A 24,637-nucleotide genomic window follows, 5' to 3' on the forward strand; every position below is an offset into this window, starting at 1 on the left:
CCCCACCCACCCCCTTCCCGGCTGTGTGACCTTGGGCAATCACTTAAGTTCTCTGAGCCTTGGGGTGTTTTTTTTTTTCATTTGTAAAACATGGATACTAAATATCACATGCCACAGAGAGCAGTCATGAAGATTAAAAATGAGATAATAAGAATAAAGCCCTCTGGGCTTAGTACATAGGAAATGCTCAATTAAATGTCAGCTGTCGTTATTATGATTCCTCATCTGTTATCCTCACATTCTACAACCTACTCAAACTCTAGAACTATAAGGAATTACCTGAAATTCTCCCAAAGTGTCCTTGACTCCTCACTCATTTGTCTGCTCAGAATACCCCTCAAGACTCATATTCTCTATCACATTCTCCAGAACCAAGCTTTGACCCCAGATCGCTCCCTGCCCCAAATCCAGGCCCCCATCCAGCAGGGCCTGCCTCCATCGAGTATCTGACTTCCTGAACTATAGTAGAATAATTTCCTGGAAGCCTCCACCACCGCACTGTGAGCCCCACAAAGGCAGGGCTTTTTTTTCTGAATCTTTGTCTCCTTAATGTCCAGCAAAAAATACTGAATGACCGAATGAACTTCTCTAATTCGCAGATCAACCCAGAGAGGGAGGCAGTATTATGATCCAGCACTTTTGCATGAGGTTCAGAATGGTTCAGCATACAGGGGAGGCGGCAAGAACATCCTGCCTGCCTCTCTGGTCTCAGTACCCACCAATCTACTCCAAGCCCCTCTGCCTCAGCGACATCCAATTACTCTCCAGCCCCAATCTCACAGTGCACACTCCTTCTCAAACCTCCTTGAAGCTGTTCCTTCTGTTCCCTTCTCTTCCAGTTAATTCCACTCTTATCTTCAAGAAATCAGCTCAAAGATCACCTCTTTCAGGACATTTGCCTTTGATGTACCACATGTGAGCGCGTGCGCGCGCACACACACACACACACACACCTGATGCTAAATAGGAAAAAAAAAAATAGGCACATCTCCTTGGTGCTTCCACCCAATTTTTTTTTTTTTTGGAGGGGGAAACAGGGAGGAGGGGCAGAGGAAGAGGGAAAGAATCTTTTTTTTTTTTTTAAGACCCTATGCATTTGACAGACATAGAGACAGCCAGCGAGAGAGGGAACACAAGCAGGGGGAGTGGGAGAGGAAGAAGCAGGCTCATAGCAGAGGACCCTGACTTGGGGCTTGATCCCACAATGCTGGGATCACGCCCTGAGCTGAAGGCAGACGTCCAACCGCTGTGCCACCCAGGTGCCCCGAGAGAGAGAATCTTAAGCAGGCTCCACACCCAGCATAAGCCCGATGCAAGGCTCCATCTCATGACCCAGAGTTCATGACCCGACGCTCAACCGACTGAGCCACCCAGGCACCCCCGGTCCCAATCCCTTAGCAACCTCACCGATACACAGTGATGTCAGTGTCTGACACACGGCCGACAAGTGGGAGATTTGGGTGGAAGAATGACCAAATAAATGATCCACTTAAGGGTAAAAGACAAGGATTTTCCTGCTCAAAATGGAGCAAAGAAGGCCGCTTGGGAGTTGCCTTCACATACGGGCCTTCCTTTTTTGTTTTTTTAAAGATTTTATTTATTTATTTGACAGAGATAGAGACAGCCAGCGAGAGAGGGAACACAAGCAGGGGGAGTGGGAGAGGAAGAAGCAAGCTCATACCTGAGGAGCCTGATGTGGGGCCCGATCCCATAACGCCGGGATCAAGCCCTGAGCCGAAGGCAGATGCCCAACCACTGTGCCACCCAGGCGCCCCACACATATACGGGCCTTCCTGGGGGCTCCAGGACACTGGGATGAGATGCCTCGCTGAGCTATTGCTTTTCTGTACCCAGTGGGAGCGCCCGACACATTATGACATTTCCGAAGGATTGCAGAGAGCGCTTATTGCTACTAGAAGTAACAGAGTGCTTTTGCCAAATCATAAATCCTCAGTATGTTCACAAGGAGCTCAAAGAACCAAGTGTCTCCTCCTCTGGTATGAAGCCGAGCAGCTATTTCATGGGGTGAAAAAAAAAGTTTCATTTAACATTTTAAGAGATATAATAAAATAAATATGATCATTCATACAGCATCTAATCCATTATTTGGAAGGTAGGAAAAAATGATTTTATGCTTCCCAAATATCCACATCCAGCTCCTAGACGCCACCCTGGGAGGACTTTTTTTTTTTAACACTTTCCCCAGAACTATCTGCTGTGACTAATTCCATACTTCATCAACATGAAAAAAAAAATTATAAAATAATGAGATTCCCCAGACAACACAAGCCAGAAAGCTTTCAATTTGACTTATTAACATTAAATCTCACACCTCTCTTTTTTCCAACTCATTTCCTAAATGCACCCTCCTCTCAGAGTTTCCAAGCTTTCCACGTGAGGAAGAAGGAGGTGGGATAGAGATGGAGGGAGGACAAGGAGATTCTCTGAAGAGCGAGGCATCCTCCCGAGAGTGAAGTTCAGGACCAAGCCCCAGGAGAGAGCTTTGGGCACCACCTCGGGACGGACTCCACAGTAAACAGGAATGCACACTTGAAAAAGCAAATTCTCTGCCCTGGAGGAAAGCATGGCTTTCTTTACCTGATTTTCACACTCAAAATTTTCCATGTCTTGCATTTCCTACTCAAGTAAGTGTAGCAAGGGAAATTCAAAATAGTTACACACTAGACCAACCTGGTAGCTTCTGAAAAAGTTAACAATAAAATGGTGCAAACAGAATTTTTTTGTTGTTTGTTTGTTATATAAACTCAATAATTTTTAAGCATGGAAAGAATCTGAGACCAAAACAAAGGAATCTCAATTTCTCTTTTTTCCCCTATTTTCTTATTGTGATAAAATACACGTGATGTAAAATTGACCATCTTAACCATTTTCAAGGGTGTGGTTCAGTGGTATTAAATGCATTCCTAATATGCAACCATCAGTACCATCTAACTCCCAAGCACTCTGCCTCTTGTCAAACTGACATTCCATATGCAATTGGTATTTCTTTATGGTTTGTCTACTTTGTAATTGGCAAAGCGGTCCACACCACCTCTGTCCCCTGGACGGTGTGTGTCTGTGTGTGCAACGTGTGGAGCAGGGCCCTGCTTCTAGCAGAGAGAACTCCACTTCCCTTCAACACCACACAATCCTGGAGTTCCAAGAAGAACCATCTAGCTTCCCACTCCTTTGACTTACCTCTGCATTTGCGCACATTCTGAAACCTAACCCCAGCGCCTAAGAATGCTTCTGTAGGATTTATTTCTGAGCTGCTGACACTAACTTACAAATGAAGGGTTGTAAAACGAGGCTTGCTTGTGTGCTTTTAGATGATGTGGCTGACAGGAGTGACTGGTCAAAAACAGCTAAAAGCAAACCCATTAGAGTTTAGGGCCACATTACACGACTGCATCCTGTCCTTTTGCTTCAAAGCCCCATAGAAAGGACACCAGATGAGAAGGCAAAATGTACTGCAGTGTCCACATTTTAAGTCTGGGGGGCCCTGGGAGAAAACTCGGCGTGCATCACCCAAAGATGCACCACAGCGACATCTGCTTTCAAATTAGGTCAAGAAGTCTGGGGAAACCACATAAAAGGTGAAGTTCTCAGGCACCATATGAACGTCCATGAGATTCCTATTTTTGCATATCCAGAGAGCCTACCCTGCAGATTTGTGATTAAGGAGATGAGAAGAGATGGGGACATCGATGCCCTTTTACTCTTTGACAAAGATGATAGATAGAGGGGCACCTGATGTCAGCAGCCTATGACCGTACCACACTTAGAAAACCAGGATCTTAAAAACCCACAAGACAAACCCTGCCCAGAAGGTATGATATACTGACCTCAAAGACAAGAGTGCTGACCTAACTTTTTGCCAGAACCCAGGCACCTCCTCTCAATCCAAACCTACCAACCACAGTCTTCAGCTGCCAAGTTCTTCCACCCCTCGGGCCAATGAAATTCTTTACCTTAAGTAAATCCCAGGAAATGCTCTTAGGTTCACCTTGGCCTGTCAGTCAGGGCTTAAGAGAGCCAGGCCAGTACATAAAAGAAAGTTTAAAAAAATGTGGGCATAGTCAAGCCCCACATTTTAGTCTGCTGTGATTCTTTTATCTCACCACAATAGTTATTCGCCAGGATAGAAGTCCGCATTCCTGAAAGAAGTTATCAGGAAACAGCAAATGTCTTAACGATCTTTGGGGTAGCTTTCAGTTGTGTGGTCTTATCTATGCTCTCATTCCACACAGCTACAAAGGGATCCCTTTTTCTTTCTTTTTTTAAAGATTTTACTCATTTATTTGAGAAAGAGACAGCGACAGAGATAGCGAGAGAACACAGCCCAAGCGGGGAGAAGAGGGAGAAGCAGGCTCTCCGCTGTGCAGGGAGCCCCATGCGGAACTTGATTTGATACCTGGACCCTGAGATCATGACCTGAACCGAAGGCAGATGCTTAACCGACCCAGCCACCCAGGCACCCCGAGTCCCTTTTTCAAGGCCCCATCAGGCTATCTGTGATGTTTATTATCGACCTTTAGGCCGACATATTCTGCTAAACGTGGGTCCCCAGATGACAGACCAGAGGTAACTCTCTTGCATCTTTTTATAAGATATCCACGGATAAAGAAGAAAAGTCTCATGGGATGAAGAAGAGCAGGTCCGGAAGGATTCCACTGAGACACAGAAAGTGGCTTAGCCATGCTGGGGGCTCTCCACCAGGCCTCACCCCCACATAGCTCAGCGGGGCTCGGCTTCTCCTCACCACCAGGCTTATCACTGCTGTCTCTCCATTTAAGGCAATTCCCAAGCAGTGTATTGGTAATCATCAAAGAGCAAATGCTTAGAATCTCACCACAAATGTTCCACATACCCACTCATAGTTCTCCTAGCTCAATTTATAAAAATGATCCAAATTAACACATGTGAATGATCCTAGTGGAGAAAAATATTCAGAGACAGATTACCTATTTTTTTTGAATCATACAATCAACAGGCTGCGAGGAAAATAAAAACAGAGAAGGTCAAGAGATAAATTCAAATTTCCCCAGCAATTAGAGACAAAACCAGAGCTAGGATTCAAATGTCTTACCTTCTAGAAGCACTAGGGCCATATGACTCCAAGCACAGACATGTGGACATGGTGATTCACTGAGGAGCTGGGCTCAGCTCCCTAGCCTCAGCCCTATGTGGCTTTCACATAGACGGGCATATCCACACACCCTCTCTGATCCCTTTCAGAGCCAACTGTACAAGTATGTCCTCTATTTCCTCAGCTCCCATAGGTTTCCACTCAGTCCGATCTGGTCCCAACTCTTTAACCCTCCAGTTAAGCAGGCTCCCAACTGCCATGGCTGAACCTCTCTGGTCTATTCTTCACTGTCTTCATGGGCCATCTTGCAGAAATGTAAACTGGCTCCTGATACTACCCCCAACCCTTACAAACCCATGAGCTCCTTCCGGGATAAACTCTAAGGTCCCTAAGCTGGCCTAAAGGCTGCAGCATGATCTGCCCTTGCCCTCCTTTCTGGCCCCCTCCCCGCCACCCCACTCCCTCTCCACCCCAGCTCTCTGGAAGTTCCTCCTAGGCTCAGTGTGCATCCTTGCCTTCAAATGCTCACACTCCTTCGCATCCTGGGATTCTTTCTCCCACTTTTCACCTGATGAACTCCTGTGTGCCCCTCAGAATGAAAAGTCCCTTTCTCAGAAAGGTGTTCCTGGCTGGCTTCCCCCATCTAACCTAGTGCCCTCCCCACCCCTGCTCCTCTCCCTCAGGAAGTTCTTTAGAGCAGCTGGCACTACTTAAATGTTTGCATTTCTTTGTTTAATGTCTGTCTCCCCATCCACCACCCACCCCCTCCGTGCCTGTTTCCTTTACCACGGAATACCCAGCACCTAACAGTACGTAACGCCAGGAAAGTACTCCAATCCTTGTGGAATAATGCTTGCACATATTTGTATATGAAAAGAGGATATATATGACCACATAAGTTAATCATTAAGTCAACACTGATAAGCATCTGCTAGCTGCTCAGTTGAGCTCAGCTGATCTGCTCAGGCTGATGAGCAGAAGGCTTTCATTCACGGGGGACCTCAACAAGCACACTGAAGCCAGCTGCTGTCAACATTTACTGCTTATCTGGAACATTATTAGCTAGAAGCAGATGTTAGGCCTTGATCATTCAACACTTGCGCAATTAAAGATAATTTTAAAGGGTATCTACTCCAAGCAAACCGTGGTACAAGGCTCTGCAGGATTCCGGGGCGCCTGGGTGGCACAGCGGTTAAGCGTCTGCCTTCGGCTCAGGGCGTGATCCCAGCGTTATGGGATCGAGCCCCACATCAGGCTCCTCCGCTATGAGCCTGCTTCTTCCTCTCCCACTCCACCTGCTTGTGTTCCCTCTCTCGCTGGCTGTCTCTATCTCTGTCGAATAAATAAATAAAATCTNAAAAAAAAAAAAAAAAAAAAAAGGCTCTGCAGGATTCCAAAGAGAGCAAGACCCCTTGCCCACGAAGAAATGATAGAAAGAAAAATGATAAAGGAAGACAGGGATGGAAATTCTTCTAAATCAGGTTCTATGTTTGATTGCACATTCTCAGCACGTTACCGAATTCATCGTAATTGAGATTTCTCTCCATGTTTCACATACCAGACTCCTGAATGCAAAAATAAAACAACAGCAACAAATACTTTCCCCTCCTCCCCTGCTCCTCCTGAGTAGCCAAGAGCAGTGACCAAAAGCCAACTTCGGGATGAAATTCAAACTCTGCCACTTCCAAGGACCTTCCGCATGTACCACGTTCCTTGTAAGGCAGACTGATGATGGCTTTGGAGTCAGAAGACCCCTTGCTCCGGCCATGTCCACGTGGTTCACTTTGCCTTGTTTCCTTCAGTTGTAATACGGGTTTCCAAACTCCCACCCCTCCCACTGCATATCATACTCTGTTACTAGAACTGAAATGAGATAACCCTGTGAAAGTTTCTGCAAATCGTAGCAGGCTATACAAATGTGACAGTTTGTGACTTTTATCAGGACTCAAATACTTAGCATCTTGTATTGACCTGTCTAGTGCTTGTTAATCTTGAGTCTCCAGGTCCGCTCTATGTTGGGGCTCAGAGAACACACGTCTTACAGTCTGCCTGCCCTGGATGCCTACTGGGCACACGGCACCCACATAATAAATTCTTGTAAGCTGGTTACTTGCTGGCGTTTTTGATGGATTTGACTCAGAGCACAAAGTGTTCTCTGACTTTTCTGGATTTCTCATTGAAAATAAGCACTTTCTCTGGAGATAGCCAGAATGTTTACCTAGCCCATGATCTTTATGGTCTGTTTTCCTTTTTCCCAATTACATTGGAAAGAAGACATTTTTGGCAAATGCAAAAGGAACACTTTTTCAGTGCAGTTTTCAAGGTTCCTTCTAAGGATGAGACAGAGGCCAAGAAGCCACGTGGTAATGGCAAGCCATCTCTACTACTCACTACTCCACAAACCAGCCTGTGTCCTACTAAGCATAGGTTAGTGTTGGGGCTGCAGGAATAACCAAGGAGAGCAGAATCCCACAGTGGCTCTGCAGCCGGATGCCAGGGACAGAATCCTGGCTTCATGTAGTCCTACTCGTGTGATTTTGCAAAAGTCACCCAGTTTTTCTCTTTTTTCTCATCTAAAATTGGGTAATGATTGCTGCACTTATCCTGGTGAGCACTGTGTAATGTATGGAATTGTCAAGTCACTATGTCGTATATTTTGAAACTCATATAATATTGTATGTCATACCATACTTCAATAAAAATGAATAAATAAAAATTTAAAAAATAAAATTAGGTAGTACAACAGACCCCACCTCCAAAGGTCGTCATCAGGATGAAATGAGTCAATACATCCAGAGCTTTTAGCACAGTGCCTAGTATAGAGTAACAACAAATATGAGACATCTAGATCCTGTAGCTGAACAGACTGTGACTCAGAGAAGCAAAGTGACTTAAGTCAAGGAGCCATAAAGAGATTGAAATCAGGGCTGGAACCCAGGTCCTTGTGGGTATTTCACACAAAGGGCACTCCAGAGAATCCACCTTCCTGAAACCTGATAAGCTGGGGTAGTAAAGGCACACCTTCCGCTCTGCCTCCAGGTACCCCGCATAGCCACCCTTGTCTGCCCATGGGACCCCCAAGCCCTGCCCCACCCTTTTGATCTCCCATGGGACTCAGAATATACCTAGAGGGGTTCCATCTACTGCTACCTCCCCCAGAAACACTGTGATGAAGAAGGAAAGCCTCACTCCCTCATGGGTGGTTCTGAAGATTAAATGAGATAATGCTTGGAAAAGTGCCGAGCAGAGTAGCTGGCACATGGTATGCAGCCAGTAAATGTTCTCTATTAAAAAAAAAAAAAAAAAAAGGAGGAGGAAAGCCCTGTGGTGCCTGCTCTCTCAAAGCTGCACACATTCCAACCCCAAATGCCAGACACAGGGCAGATTGAGATCTCGCTTGGGTAGAACAGAGGGACACAGAGTCCGCGAAAGATTACTGTGAAAGGCGAAATTCACTTAAGACAGGAGGTGTCTGGAGTCCCCACTCCTCCCCATCTTTCTTCAAAATAATAATAACAATAATAATAAGGAAGAAGGAAAAATACTTAGCTGGTGCTCTGCTAGCAAACCCAAGCACCTGAGCATTGGATTTTTAATATTCTAATATTTCTAAACAAAGCAAAGACTGCTCACACCCCCCTATTTGCTTTTATACACTTGACCAGCAAAAGCTTGGCTTTGCTGCATTGATGAATGGGCTTGTTCTTGTTCGGGCTGATTTTCCAAGCAAAAATGGCTCAGACACAAGACTGAATTAAACAGATCCCACAAATCTCGTTAGAATATTCACGACGTGATTTGGACTCAGAGTTCTTAAGCACTTCAGCGTCACCTTCTCCTCCCTACCCCAATACTGACAATCCCTAGCTGTGAAAAGACAAGGAAGGAATCTGGAGAAAAAAGTAAAAAGAAGGACCGGACTAGACCGGGAGCAGGAACTTCATTTGGGACTGTGTATCCCCAGAGCAGAGCCCGGGGCCTAGCCCCGGGGGAGCCGGTTGTAAACGCAAACTGATCGAATCAATGTCCCTCCGGAGTTAACAACTCAGGTGAGGAGTAAAACCGAAATATTACATCAAGTTCAACCACAAAATCAATTCCACCCTCTTTCGGCCTTAACTGTGTGGGGGCAGGTGCTCAGGAAAATGCTTGCTTCCTGTTTACCTGGGCAGGTATTTGCAAGTACTCTAAAAAGGGGGGCAATGTATACAGTTCTAAGCAAATGGTTGTGCAAATCACCTAAACAAATACATGGAAAGGGGAGGGGAAGGTTTCTGATCCGGTTTTCTTCACCTGCCCCACTCTTCAGAGGATAAGATGAAGTAAAAAAAAATTCACGAGCGGGACGAACCGCAAGTCCGCTCTCCAAGAGCTGGCACAACCCGCTCCACCCGCTCACTCTCAAGCATCAAACCAGAGCCCCCGGCTTATTCCGGTGAGTGGAGGGGATTCTTTGCTGCCCTCCACCCCTGCCGCGGGCTGCCCGAGTTCGACTACCGGCTCAGTCTCCCTAGCCGAGATGTGGGCGACACACCAAGGACGGCAAAGGTGCTCCTTTCCCCCAAAGAGACGGGAGAGACAGAGCGAGGAAGGAGGGGTGGGGGGGAGACGGAGCCCTGCAATGCGAAAGGCGCCCAGCCCGGCTTGCCGCGGCCCCTGCCGGAAGGTCTGGTTCGCTCGCCAGCCCATTCACCTCAGGAGGTCCGGCAGCCACCCAGAGGGGCGCGGGAAAGGGAAGTTCCCGACCCCACCCCACCGATGCAAACGTGGGGAGTCGGCGGGCGACTCCCCGGCGGCCCTGAAAGCCCCAAGCCGCTCGCACCCAGAGCGCGCCGGCAGTCCGTGGGCGCCGCGCTGCACCAGCACCCGGGCCCTGGGCGCGCTCTGCCCTGCGACGGTCGCGGGGCGCCCGGCACCACTGTAGGGCAAAGGGGAGGGGAGGAATGACAGGGAAGAAGGCGGAGCAGGCGGCCCGGGAAGCACTTACATTCGCCAGGAAAGCGCCTCCTCTCGAGGAAGAGAAGGAAAGGCTTCCCGGCTAAGGAAACGCCCCAGGGATGCCCTACGCGAAGTGCCGCCTCTCCCCGGCTCCCCGATTCTCCCGCCTCCAGTCCGTCCTCCACCCCGCAGCTACCCGCCCCACGCCCAACAGCGGATCCTAGATACCCTCCCTGCGGCCTTCCGAGGGCCCAGCCACCGTGTCGCCGCCCGCGGCTCGCGCAACAGGCGGATCTTTAGGACTCCAGCGACGGCGGGCTCAGGGAACCGGAGGCTGAGGGGCGCCGCGAGACCGGCGCCCAGCAGAATTCAAAGTCCCCTGCGGGCCTAGACCTGCGCGGCCGTGCACTCGTGACCCGAGCCACGGGGCCGCAGGGGCAGCAAAAGGTGGCGAAAGTTGCGGGGTCGGACGGAGAAGTCGCCGGAGTGCGCGCGGAGGAGGGGACACGAGCAGGTACCTGCCGGAGTCCCGGCGCCTCAGGCTCGCTCCGCTTGGCGACGCCTCCCGCCCGCGCTGCAGGGATCAGGCCTCTCCGCGCGGCCCCGCGCCCGCCGCGGCGGCGGCGAGGAGAGCCGGGTGGCCCGCCTGGGTCGGTCCGTCGGTCGCCCGGCCGGAGCGCCGCGCCTGGGAGCCGCGAATAGGGCGGGGCGGCGCGGGACGGGGCGGGGCCGGCTGCTGGGCCGCCGCCCCATTGGTCCCGCTTCGCCAGCCGCCTAGCTTCGGGCCCTCCGCCTGCGCTCCTCAGGCCGAGGGCCAGGCCCTCCGCCGAGGGCGGTTGCAGGTTGCGGGGCTCCGGCGGTGCGACCGGCGTACGCACGGAAGGACAGACTGGCGGCCGGACGGGGCGCGCGCCCCCGCCCAGACCCGAGTGCAGAGTCACCCCCGGAGCCGCGTGCCCTGACCCGGGGGGAGCAGGAGCGCGCCCGGTGCCTCCCACCTGCGCGCCCTCCGGGCTGGAGCCCGCGACTCCGCGGGACACAGTTCACCTGCGCCGCGGCCCCCGCGGCCCCGGCAAGCGCCTCTCGAAAGTCGCGGCCCGAGCGACACTCCGCAAATTTGCCGGGATTCTCTTAGGAAGTATCGATGCCCCAACTTGTTTTAAAACAAAGTGCGAAGGAGAAAACAGCCCCGGTCCTGCCTGTTTACCACCAGCCCCGCTGCCCGAATGCTGCATTTGCAGAGCAAGATTGTTTCACAGGCTCCATTCCTCGACTTACCTATCAAGTCTCATGCACTGATAGGAAGGGGGACGAGTCGGGTCTCCTTCCCGAAGGATGGAAGCGTAGGTCAGAGGGAGATGCCTTCAGCCCTAGGTTGAGAAACAAACCGAGGCCTCAGCGAGGGCGGCGTGTGGTCCGGAAGGCATGGTCGGCCCCTCTGCAGTGAGCAAGAACTCAGTGAACCGCCCGGAGGAGAAATGGGACGCTCGGGGACCCACCCCCGCGTTCCCCCTCCCGCCCCCAAACTGCAGATTTTTAAGTTGTGCAGACTTGCAATAATTCCTCAGAGCCAGCTGCTCCAAGCTGTAGGCGCCCGGTGTTCCCGCCCCCACATCACGCAATGGGACTACTGCCCCCAACCTGGCACCTGCTGACCACTGGCCTCAGACAAGCACCTAGCAAGACCACACAGAGTTAAGTTCCAGGCCCTGAGACGGCACGTGGGAGGGGACAGGGGCAAAGAGATGCATGGAAAAGGTGAAAGACACTTTTTGTGACCTCATCCTAGTACCCGGTGGTGTCTGGATTTTCTCACTGTTTTTGTTTGATCAAAACTCGCAGTAGGAATCAGAGAAAGGGGAGCAATGTTTACAATATCTGGTAGGCTTCTAAAAGGGGGTGAAACCTGCACCTTACAGAGAGGTTTGGCTGGAGGAGAGAATAGTAGCAAGCAGGAATGGCAGAGGAGGAGCAAAAACCCAACACAGTCTTCCCTCACACACCAGCATTTTCATTTGGCTCATGGAAGGCAAGGTGGGGAGGCAGGGGGCTGGGGAACAGGTGTTTGGGGACCCTCTGTCCCTAATACCATTGTTCTTTGGCTCCCCCAAGCTTGTCCCCTCTCTTATGGAAGAGGATCCAAAGCATTTGTCTACACTGCTGTTTGCAAGCCTCTAAAGAAGGTAATTTGCATATACGATCATCTTTAGTGTAAGATCTAAGATTATTCTAAAAATATGTTTATATTTTATCAACACCTGAGAAGAATGCTTCTGAGTCTCTCCCCGCAGTTAGCTATTTGTCATTTTAAATCAGTAAGTTATCCGAAAAGTCCAGCATTGTTTACTTGAGAATGAGAGATGTTCGGAATCTCCACGCACTGCAGAGGGCATCTGCAGTGCAGAAGAGCCAGGGAGCCAGGGCCTTCTCAGGTCTGGATGACACCTACAAACTGGAGGGGGGCACCCATAGTGGAGGTCAGAAAGAACTCCCACCAGTGGCATCTGTGAAAGCGGGGGACAGAAAGGACAGGCCTCCGCTGTGCGCATACAGGGGCAGGGTATAGAAGGGACACAGGCTTAAGAGACAGACTGGAGTTCTTTCTCCTCATGCTGTACCCAGGGGGAGCCTTGTGAGCAAGTCACTTAGTGGTTCAACATGGTGTTTCTTCTTCTGTAAGAAAAGTTCCTCCCTTACAGGGTGATCATGTGAAGCAAATGGAATAATACACAGGAAAGCATTGTATGGGTCATAAAATGAATGTCTGTTCCCCAAAAGTTAACCCCTGACAGCTTACCAAGGTTGAGCCAGGCAAAGTGGTAAATGTGTTCATACACACACACACACACACACACACACACGGTCATGTTCTCACCTCCTGTGTCTACGGCCTCTTCCTCTGACCTCAGTCTTCATTGCCACAGTGGCTGCTCTGATCCATTTAACTGCCTCTTCCCACCCCATCAAAATGTCTTTATGCCACATGATATGGCCCATCCCCTTTCCACTAACCATGTGCATAGGAAAGCATCTGCCCAAGCCACGCATTAACCTGTAAGGGGCTAATCATCAGTTGACAGTAGTCCTCACTCCTCCGTGGCTTCCAGGAGGACTCCCAGCATCAGTGGAGACATCCCAAGCAAATGTGGGCCCAGGGCAGTCTGTCTTCCAGGTTTCCATATTCTCCTTGCTCTGGGCACTCCTTTGGTGAGGTCTTCCTCTCTTACCCACTTACCCACAGGTCCACTTTCTCCAGCTCCTCTCCCCTCCCAAACCTGTCCCAGACCCTTCCTTCTCTCTAAAATCTAAATGACAGAAGCCCAGCGGGGTCTCATTGCCAGAGGTAGGGGAGATACTAATTTGCTTTTTAAATGGAAAAAGGTCTACCTGTGAAAATGAAGGTGTTCTCTGACAGGAAGATGGTAAGGGAGGAAGTATTAGTCATAGTGGCAAACATTTGTTCCATTGGTTCCTCATATTGGCTTCTCTTTGAACAGCAGCCTGAATGTCACACCAGCGGATCTGAGCCCTTTAAACATTTTAAGTCCCTGAAGTGCCAGCCTTTTTCCTGTCTCCCTGCACTCACAGTGTCTCCCTCTGCTTGGAACAGCCTTCCCAACCAGAAACCTTTCTTTGCTCAGCCAACTCCCTTTCCCTTAGGACACCATTCAGTTCCTAATCCCTACCCTCTGGAAAGCTGCCCCTCCTATCCAGGGTTCTGTACCTCCTTTCATGCTCCCCACATGCCTTTTGCTTGTCACTCAGGTAGCACCTACCATATTGGATTTTCACTGTTTATCTTCAAAAAGGCAATGAACTTCTTGAAGGATGATTTTCTAGGACCTTTAATAGGGTCTGCATGTTTGTGAAGTGAATGACAGAAGGCTCCTTCATAGGGCTGCTCAGCTTCATGTGCTCCCAATGGGAACTGACGTATTTTATTTCTTCCATCAGGTAAAGAGAAAACATATGAACCATAATCAGTCTCTGTTTGGATGCCAGGCAGGCCAAGACTAAATCTAATTAATTAGCTAGAATGCTTTTAATCCAGATTATTGCTACAATGATCTCTCTTCTTTCACAAAATTATTTGTATGTTTACTTTAAATGCCCTGTTATATTATTTTTATATTGAAAGTACCTTAGAGGTACCTGGGTGGCTCATTAGGATAAATGTAGAACTCTTGATTTCAGCTCAGGGCATGATCTCGGGGTCATGAGATCGAGCCCCTGGTTGGACTCTGTGCTCAGTGCAGAGTCGGCTTGAGATTCTCTCTCTCCCTCTCCCTTTGCCCCTCCCCCATGGAACACACAGAGGCGCGCGCGCTCTCTCTCTCTCTCCCCCTCTCTCAAATACATAAATAAATAAAATCTTAAAACACACACACACACAAAATAAAGAAAGTACCTTAAATATTTGTGGTCTTCAAATCCAAAGACTTGAATTCTAATCCATCTCTGCCTCTGATCAGCTCAGTGATATCTCCTCTCTGGCTTTCTGTTTGGGTTTGGACAAGATGATCCCCAAGGTGTTTGCCAGTTCTAAAAGCCTTACAGTTCCACAGATAAAAGGACATCATTTATAAATTATTAAATAAAAAAAAAAAAAAAACCCTGTGTAACAGAGTATGGCTTAAGTCTCCAGGCACAAAGGAATCCTCTCCTCAGGTCATTGGAGGTGTCCTCTGAGGACTCTTGAGCATTTCCCAAGATGAATTCCATAGAACACCTGTGTCACAGTCAAAAGACTTTGGGCAAGCACATATTACACCCCACTTGTCAGTACTCATAATAATATACTTCAGCATAGTAAGGGCTGTGTCTGAGAGGTCAGGCCATGAAAATACTCCAAGGGGTGGACTTCCAGAGTGCTCACAATCTGCCTGACACTTACCTCTTCACTCATATTTCCGGCACTTCACACTTTTCTCCCCACCTCACTCATTCCACACATCCTCTCCCACCCCGACACACACACTGCCCACTCTTACCTTCCAGCCTGACGCATTAGATCCATCTTTCCATTGTGCTCAATGTGTGCTCTCTGAGCCTTGGCCCTGCCTACCCCCTGTTTCTGTAATGCTCCCTTCCCCACCTGGCAAATGCCAGCTTAACCTGCACTATCATTATCACCCATTCTTTGAAGCTTTCCTTGATCCAGAAATCATATTTAGTTATTCCTTCTACTGGGCTCCATCATACTTCATACAAACCTCTAGTTACAGTTATGCTCTTACAATATGTGGTCATTTGTGTAGACTGAGTCTTCTTTATTAAACTATGGGCTCCTTGAGGGCAGGCACTATGTGATGTTACTTATCTCAGTATCTTCAGAGCCTGGTGCATTACAGATGCTCAGTGGCTAAGAATAAAAGAAATAGGTGATGGATGGATGGATGGATGGATGGATGGATGGATGGACAGATAGATAGTTGGGTGGATAGGTGGATGGATAGATGAATGAACTTCAGGTCTTCAGACTTCAGGGAGAGTACAGGAAAACAAACTCAGAGGCAACAAAGACCAGATGGGTCAACCTCATTGTTTTTCCTCCTCTTGGGGAGTTCTGCACCTCTTTTAATAATCCTCCACACTTGTGATGGAACTTAGGGTCTAGCCTTTATTTCCAACTAGAAGAGTGGAAAGTTTCTCCATGGCAGAGACTGCTAGGCACAACCCCATGATCTTTTCTCTTCTGTTTCTTCAATAAAAATATCTCCAATGGTTACCTGGATCATAAGGTGACTAACTCTTCCTGGTTTTCCTAGGATTGTCTCACTTTTTAAAAAAACTGAAAATCCAGTGTCCCTGGAACCTCCTCGGTCCAGACAAACCAGGACTGTGGTCATCCTACTAGATACATTGAGGCCCAGGATAAAGTCTACATGTCCAAGCCTCCCATGCCACAGGGGGAGAGCACATGACTGAGTTCTTTCATGGATGACGGTGGAAGTGGTCTATTCAATTTCTGGGACAGAAGGAATTTTCTACTAAAATTTCTTTGGAAAAAAATCAGAACTTCTCACTGCAATAATAAAGAGGGGATTCTACCATATCAAGATACAGCAGTGAGAAGAAACCAAAAGATCTTTCTGGAGAAGCAAGATGGAAAGTCAGTGCCCTGCTGTCTGCTGGGAGATCACTCTCTCAAATGCACTCCACTCTTCCTCTTCCTCTTTAAATGCAGCTGCAAATACCCATGAGTGTTGGGTAGCTGCACTGACTTCATGTTTCTTGCCTTTTTCTTCTTTTCTTCTTAGTTGCAGAGGATTAAATCACTCACCCACCGTCCTCGGGTATGGCATATTGTCAGCAGCACACACAAAACCTCTCTCCCGTTTTTGTTGTTTATTTATTCCTTTATTCCCCATTCCACACTTGCATTGCCAGCCCACCCTCCATAGGCACCCATTCTAATGTGCTTATTGATAACCTTCCGTTTCCACGTGTCCTTGTAGAAGGTTGTTTTGAGTGCATGCATTTCTAATTTATGCAAATGGAAATGTGTCCTTTATCTTAATCTTCTCAGAGTGTTTCACTCCACTCTGTGGCAGTTTTGACCTCCATCCCTGTTTGTTGCTCTGTGTGCATCTGGTCTGCTCCTTGAGTGTGTGTGTGTGTGTGTGTGTGTGTGTGTGTGTGCGTGCGCACACACCATCCCCTCCTCAATGATGGGCACCCTGAAAGCCCTACATTCTGAACCACCACCACAGCACTGAACTGGACATCATTGCACATGGCCCCTTATGGACCTGGGAAGAATTTGAGAGGATTATACATACCCAACAGTAGGATTGCTGGTCATAGGGTATGGACAAGGCTGATAGAAATATTGAAAAATTTATATACCAGATGGTAAATAGTCCTGCCCTAAAGCTCCCTGAGCATCCTTCCTGTTGTCTCAGCCCTTCTCCAGTATCCCTCAGAACTTCCCACCACCCTACAACTAAAAGGTCAATGCCTGGCCCAGCTCTATCTAGCAGTTGTTAAATATTTTAACTACTGCCCCTGGATATGCATGTACTTGACTCGATGGTCCCAGTCCTTATTTCTTCATAAAGCAATAACAAAAACAAACTTACCCGAAGAATTCAGTCCAGTTTCTTGTCCTATCTTCAGGGAATTCTCAGAGCTGCAGAAACCCTGCTGATGTTTCCATCTGCATTACGGGGCTTGTATCCTACCCAGTGCTGGGCAGAGATGTGGGAGCCAGCAGACTGTGACCACTCTCCTGATACCAGGGCCAGCCCCTGAGCCTGCTGTGCCAGCAAGTGAAGCAGCCTAGACTCAACCCCCTGAATTTGACCTTGGCTCTGTTCCCCTCCAGCTGTGTGACATGGAGCTTTTCCTCTCTCTCTGACCCTCAGTCTCTTCATTGGCTAGATGCTCCTTGACACAGTGGGAGTAGGGTTCAAATAAGATAATGATATGATACAGAGCAATATAGAGGAAGGAAAGAAAAAGCTTCTTGGTATCCAACTCAGCATAAAATTAGCTGTGTCACCTTGGCCCTCCCGTGTCTCTCTTTCTCCCATGTAAAATGGGGATAATTACACTTTATTATATCCCCCACTTATTATAAGATTCCGTGTGCTGCCTTGACACTTTTGAACTTCACAGGACCCCTGAGGCTTAGCCAGGAGTTCTCCTACTCTGGCCAGATATGTCCCCCATATAGGGGGAAAGTCTCCTGTTCTGGAGAGATCCCCTATTGACTGGACCAGCCTGCATCTTACCTGGTCCTCAACCTAATGGGTTTTGCCTCCCTGCCAGCCTGTGGAGTTATTCAAACAAGCCAATCACATCCTCCTGCAGGAACCAAGAGTCCCCTCATCCTCTCACCACTACAAAGCATACCTCTTAGAGCCCCTGTTGGTTCTCTCTGCTCCCAAGCATTCCCAAGTGGCCCTGTGTGGTACATGATGTCCTCCTCCCCCTGGCTGTGAGAACATGTGACTAATAAACTGCTGTCAGTCTCATCTGTCCTGTGTTGGCTGTCGTGTGTTCAAGGCTCATCCTGTTTATGGCAAGAACCCTCCTTCACCAACCAGGTGACAAGGAGGTGATCAGAACAGATACTGATCTCAAAGAGTTGCCTTCCCCACTTCATGGAGCTATTATATAAATGCCATATACGGCCAATCACTGCAACCCTTTTACCTGAGAGAAAATAAGCAATTTATTTGTGTACCAGTGTGTATATTAATGCAAGTGATCTTAATCTCAATGGTTACAAAAAATACTTAGTATTAATAAATATTACATGTACTATTTTATTTAGCTCTTATTTTTTAATTTTTTTTATTTTTTAAAGATTTTATTTATTTATTTGACAGAGAGAGAGACAGCCAGCAAGAGAGGGAACACAAGCAGGGGGAGTGGGAGAGGAAGAAGCAGGCTCCTAGCGGAGGAGCCCGACGCAGGGCTTGCTCCCAGAACACCCCAATCACGCCCTAAGCCTAAGGCAGACGCTTAATGACTGAGCCACCCAGGCGCCCCTATTTTATTTAGCTCTTAAAGGAGTCATGAGGTTTTTTAAAAATGGAGATGCTTCTTTTCTAGCTTCTGAAATGTCACGTTTCGTGGTGGGGCAGAAATGCATGGCAGGTACTTTTCATAACTCCCTTCAGGGATCCAAATCAAGGTTTGGGTGCAGGTCATTCTGTGGCTGAAAATTATGGAAAATTCTTCTTTCTTCTGAACTAGCAGATAGATTTCTAAGACAGCAAGTCTGTTGCACAAGAGTTGGGCGCACATGTGCCCTCATTCACACACAAAGACACAGAAAGGCACACACCCGCCTGGGTGCACATACCCTCTCAGGAAGTTCCATATGTGCTTCACACACACACAGAGCCACAAACAGGTACACCCTCGTATCCACACCCAGCAGCACTCCCCAGCGGTTCCCTGCGATTGGGAAGGCCCCAGATTCCTCCTTCATCAGGGCACTAAGCTACTATGAGGCATCATTTTCACTAACCTTGTACACTAGTCTGGCTGCAGGACGCTGAGCCGTAACAGCAAGGGCAAGAAAGCTTGGTAGTCGATCATCAGCCATGGGGGTGCACACGAGGAGAAGCAGGAAGAAGGGGATCCCCTCCCACACCCTGATTCAGGGTCAGAAGGAGAATCCTGATGAGCCGGGGACAATTTGGTTATTCCCGAGGGCTCACCCTCATGGAGGACACTTCCATGAGAGGCTGGATTCAGCTCCTCCCCTGGCCTCTGTCCTCTCTCTGGGGCTGCTGCTCTCGACAAGCTCATCAGTTGACTCAATCCCTGCTTGTATATTTTGATGTCTCCTAGACTTCAACCACCAGCTCTGATCCCAGTCCTGTGAGAGGCCGCTAAGAGATGCACATTGTGTTAAGGACTTTGGAAAACACGAAAGTGAAGAAATAATCTCTGCTCTCGAGAAGTGCGCATCCTAGGAGATAATCAACTGAGAAATAAATATGGAAAGTCAGCTTTAAAAATGTACGGATAATTACAGGAGTTGACACAGATCTCAGGTAACACTTACTACCTGCAGAACTTTGGGAATCATAACTTCCACCTTCAGAAACTTGTGAGATGTTTATTTGGGGATCTCTTTCTGGTGCTCAGCAAATCTTTCTTGCTCAACTTCAATTCTGTCAGCATTTCCCATAGAACCCCATCCAAGTCTCCATTCTAAGCCCTGGAGTGTTTCCATCCCAACCTAATCCCCTCAAAGTCTCTCTGAGGCTGACACATTTTCTCTTTTACTCCTGCTTTGAGGAAAGGTGCTTATACCCATGTACTTTGAAGAATCAATATAATGGTCACCAAGAAAAGCAAGACTAGAGAGAAAGAGAGGGTTGTTTTTTTTTTAAGATTTTATTTATTTATTTGAGAGAGAGAGCACAAGTGAGCGAAGGGGCAGAGGGAGAGGGAGAAGGAGACTCCCCACTGAGCAGGAAGCCCAACACGAAGCTCACTCCCAGGACCCCAGGATCATGACCTGAGCTGAAGGCAGACACTTGACTGACTGAGCCACCCAGGCGCCCCAAGAAAGAGAGTTTGAATAAATGATCACCAAGGAACGAATTACAATCCTAGAATGCATGTCACTGCATAATGGAAATATGTAGGTTTCAGAGTTGTAGCCAGGCTCTACCACTTACCACCTGATTTGCCTTAAGCCTGTGACTCAACTTTCATTTATTAATTCCTTCAACCAACATTTGAAGGTCTACTGAGTGTCAAGTGTATTAACCACATCTACAATTGAGCCATTATAAAATGGGGGTAATAATACTACTAACTTAGAAAGTTTGTCTTGAGGCTTTGGTGCCCCACCAAGCACAAGAGGAAATAGTAAGTGTGAATTATCTTCTTCTTTCCTTCCTGGCTTGTAGCACCCAGGCTCCTATTCTGTATATAAAGAGGAATTCCTCACAAACAAAATAAATTTCTAGTTGGTTAATGACAAGCATCAATATAAATCCCACATAAACTTCAAAATATACCCTTCTGTACTCACAATAAAGTATTAGGTTGTGAGCAGCTAAATGAACAACATTCTCATTCTCCGTAAACCATCCCAGGGCCGAGTCTCCAACTCTTGCCAGATAATGACAGGAAGGACCCCTTAGGCCAGAGGGCTGGCAGCATGGCTTCCAATGTGCTCTCCCTGATGATCAGAAGAGCTGCGTGGCCATTCATTCAATCCCCCAGTCAACACAGTTTTTCCGAACATTAATTTTACACCAGGATCAGTGCAAAGAACTGGGATTATTGAATGTGAATTTCAAGAACCCAGATTTACAGGTGCACATTTCTTATTTTCTTTATTTCTCTATCTCTGACAGCTCTTGAGAAGTCATTTCTGCATGGCAACCAAAAACAATATTGGCAGTTCCAGGTAAACCCGGTGGTTCTTAGAGTTAAATTCTGTAAAATCAGCCTCCCCTCCACCCGCTGCCTTCCCTTATTCTCTGGGGTCGTAGGTATGATCTGTGGAGGCCTGTGGGCATCACCCAGCAGTGAGGGTAAGTGAAGTAAAGCACCACCATGGGTCTCCTCTGGGCTGGGCTACCCACTGCTTAATACTCACCCTACCGCATCATGCATTACTGGTTTCCATGCATTGCTCTGTTCCCTCATGAACCTGACCCCAGTGCTTTGGGGCCATCATCCCACCTTCAGCACATCAGCAGTATCTCTGCAGGGTGTAAAACTCCCAGCCGCATTTCCTACACTGCATGGGGTGTGTGGCAGGCACCCTGTAAGGTACACTTAGACCCACATTCCCCGACAGCTTACTCAGCGGCCACTACTCTGCCTCAAACTCCATGCTAGGAGCAGATCTCTCTATATGGCTTCAAATATAGACACTGGTATCTTTGCTCTGGGATTCTTCCAAATTTACCTGGACTTTTCCTCTTCCTCCCTTTTTAGGGTCTCCACCAGCTCTCTCGGATCTAAATTCCAGTGGTCTTCCCACCATCTCTCAGCTTGCTCTATCAACTCTAGGGAAGTTGTTTTTCATGTAATCCCTTTCCCATTTACTGTTTGTGCTAGAACCTTGAGCTTCTATAGTTAATTCCTTTCTCTCAAAGCCATGGATATGAGCGTCAAGAGCCTATTTTGCCAGTCAAAAGTCAAACTCTAATATTTCTTTCTCTTTGCATCCCTACAATCCTAATCCTAGCCTCTAACTAGATGGGGAGAAGAAGATTGTATATAAAAACTGTGGAAGGGGGAAGCACTCCGATTAACATTTTAAAACATGATCTTACTACATATTAACCACCCATGGTCCCTGTCATTGAAAAGCTCATAGTCAATGGGAAATTTTCACCAAACAGCAAGTTAAGCCAATTGACCGGATCAAATATAACCTTCAAAGATTGACTGTGATTAGGAAACATTGGTTTGTAAAGTAACCATGGATTTAGCTCTGTCCCTATCCTAACATTTGTGGGGCCATAACAAGAGCACAGATAGAGGTCCCCGTGTCCTTATCAGATATTCTTGCCTTCTGATTCTGGTTCTTTCCAACAGTGTAAGGGAGCCTCACCCTCATTCTAATGAACACATCAACCCACTCATCCAAGACGTCTGTAAGGCCTGGTTTCAAATCTGCTGTACCAAAAGGTTTTCATTTTCTCTGGGGCATTATCATTGGAGACCACATTTAGGTTAATAGTATGGCATGGGAGTTCTGTGGACCATAAGATAGTGTAAATACAAATCTCAAACCTAATTGTGAAGGTAGAAAACAAAAACATTCCACCCAGAATCCAAATTGAAACAGACAAGCTTTCTTGTCAGCTCCATTTATCAAAAGGTGGATTTGTTTTTCTATTCTAGCCTTTTCCTAGGTATTTACTCTTCTGTGCATTCAGTCTTTATGGAAGGGTAGTACTTACTTTCTATATTCATTGTATTTCCAAGGTTTGTCAGCTTCTTGACCGTCCAGAAGGCCCTTGATTCCTGCTCATCCCCAAGTGTGATCTGCTGGACTCTCATGAACTCTGTGAGCTCCCAGGAAATTACTCTTTGATTAAATTTATCAGTCACATTTCAGTTACTAGCAGCCAGGAGCTCCATCATATCCACCACCAGAAAGGCCTGTTTCCTTCCACTTCGCCCCTCCCCCCATTCTGCATCTTGGAAACTTCTAAGTGAGGAATTCGCCAACTGTTGTTCTTCCCTATCTTGGGCAGGTCTGAGTGACATACCTATGACTGATGTCTGCCTGGTCTCCTGCCTGGGTGGTATTCCCAGGCTGTCAGCCATGGCTCCTTCTTCAATAGACCAGTCCCTTTGCCATTGCAGATGGCCCACGGTCTCTCACTGGAAGTGATGCCAATGGTCTGAGGGTGGAACTGGTAGGACAGGCGTCCTAAGACTCTGCACCTACACTGAGCTGATGAGAAATGCTAACACCGATGATCACTAGAGCTGGAGCGCAGGGCTGCCCCACAGCACCCAACTTAGCCTTGATATGGACCTAACAACCTATGTCATTACTAAAAGCGCCACATTCTGAACAAGGCATTGGACTTTGCCTTTAGATGAGCTCCGTAAATTTCACAAATACCACAAATGCTCTTCCTCATCTTCTCCTCATAGAACACCACCTCCAAGCCTTTGAAGTAGGTGTCAGTGTATAATTTGAAAGGCTCATTAAGGTCAGCAAAACTTAATGTAGAATCCTTGTCTGGCCATTCCATTGGGGTTCGGACTGCTTCTCACAGGCCTCCATCATCTGTCTTCTGAGCAGCACAGAAGTGGATGGTCCAAGCCTCCATCGTAGCCTTGCAGGCTCCCGGGCAGACTGTCCGCTGGTGAGAAACCTGGAATCCTAGCTCATTCTCTTCAAACTGTCCAAACTCTCCTCTGAACACTACTCCCCATTTATTTAGTTCTCTTGGTTGGTGAGCCCTGTTCGCTTAGTGTGGGAAGAAACCTTTCCTGCTCAGAGCTCACTCCCAGCTCAAATGTCTACCATTTATTTCTTAGACGTGCTGGAGAAGTCACACTAGTCGGAAGTGCCAGCGCTGTCTCCTTGGGGCAGGCTAGCACTCAGAGAACCATTTCTAAATGACCTTCCATGTCCTTCTTTATAAAACACCATATGCAAGCACCATCAAACAGTTCACGTTCCCAAGCATTCTCTCAACTTGCTGCTAGAACAGGGCTAGCACTCTGGAGAAGACCAAAGTGAAAGAAAAAAAAATTATTGTCATCATCATCATTCTAAAATAAGTGAAGGCTTTCCTTTCTTTTCTTCCTCAACCATGAATTCATCTAATAATACCCACATCTAAAATCTAACCCTGGAAACCACTGACCCACTGCCAAACAGACCAAGGTATTCTGAACCTGGCGACATTTTTAATCCACTTATTTAGTGCCCAATAATTCACACATATTTTAATTTTTCAGATTTTTTGTACTCTAATATGAATGGGGATACATAGGAATTTTAAGACTTCCCTATAATGTCACTGATTTTTTTTAAAATGCATCCCTAAATCATTGCTTTCTAACAGAATGATTCTTTCAGAAGATTTTCCAAATATTGCATGAGACATATTTATACTAAAAAAAATTTAACTGAGATATATACATTATATATATATATCAGTCAGCTTAGCTGCTATAACAAAATATCATAGGCTGGGTGGCTTAAATAACAGACATTTATTTCTCACAGTTCTAGAGGCTGGAAAGTCCAAGGTCAAGGTACCAGCAGATTCAGTGCCTGGTGAGAACCTTCTTCCTGGCCTGTATAAAATCACCCTCTTGCTCTGTGCTTACATGGCCTTTCCTTGCTGTGTGCTCTGGAGAGACAGAGAGAGCTCACCCCCAAGCGTGACACTTATAAAGACACTAATCCCATCATGAGTGTTTCACTCTCAGGACCTAACCTAAACCTAACTATCTCCCAAAGGCCCCAAATACCACCACCGTGGAGGCAATGAATTTTGGGCGATCACAAACATTCAGCCCATGGCTACCACATATACACACACATGCATATATACGTGTGTGTTTGTGCACGTGTGTGTGTATGTATGTGTGTATATATATATATATATATATACACACATACTTTTTTTTTTTTTTGCTAAA

At 47.4% G+C, this 24,637-nt stretch overlaps 1 protein-coding gene and 1 long non-coding RNA gene across 11 annotated transcripts in view; one reads left to right on the forward strand and one right to left on the reverse strand.

The window, feature by feature from the left end:
• The window catches only part of KCNS3 (potassium voltage-gated channel modifier subfamily S member 3), a 39,075-nt gene extending 27,562 nt beyond the window's left edge, over window positions 1-11,513 (reverse strand). For 7 of the 10 annotated variants that reach the window (XM_002914989.4, XM_034659876.1, XM_034659873.1 and 4 more), the window contains exon 1: window positions 10,546-11,153. The gene's annotated coding sequence lies outside the window, so the exon portion shown is untranslated. Of the gene's footprint in view, window positions 1-10,545; window positions 11,154-11,305 lie in introns of those variants that run through there. The other 3 variants (XM_011219421.3, XM_034659874.1, XM_019794962.2) reach the window with 1 other exon arrangement.
• LOC117802055 lies at window positions 9,397-23,543 on the forward strand. Its single transcript, XR_004625085.1, has 3 exons — window positions 9,397-9,524; window positions 19,337-19,542; window positions 20,863-23,543. It is a non-coding gene; the product is annotated as an uncharacterized LOC117802055 (long non-coding RNA).
• The last annotated feature ends 1,094 nt before the right edge of the window (window positions 23,544-24,637 follow it).

The sequence above is a fragment of the Ailuropoda melanoleuca genome, chromosome 4 (assembly GCF_002007445.2).
Source record: "Ailuropoda melanoleuca isolate Jingjing chromosome 4, ASM200744v2, whole genome shotgun sequence".
NCBI classification, from domain to species: Eukaryota; Metazoa; Chordata; class Mammalia; order Carnivora; family Ursidae; genus Ailuropoda; species Ailuropoda melanoleuca.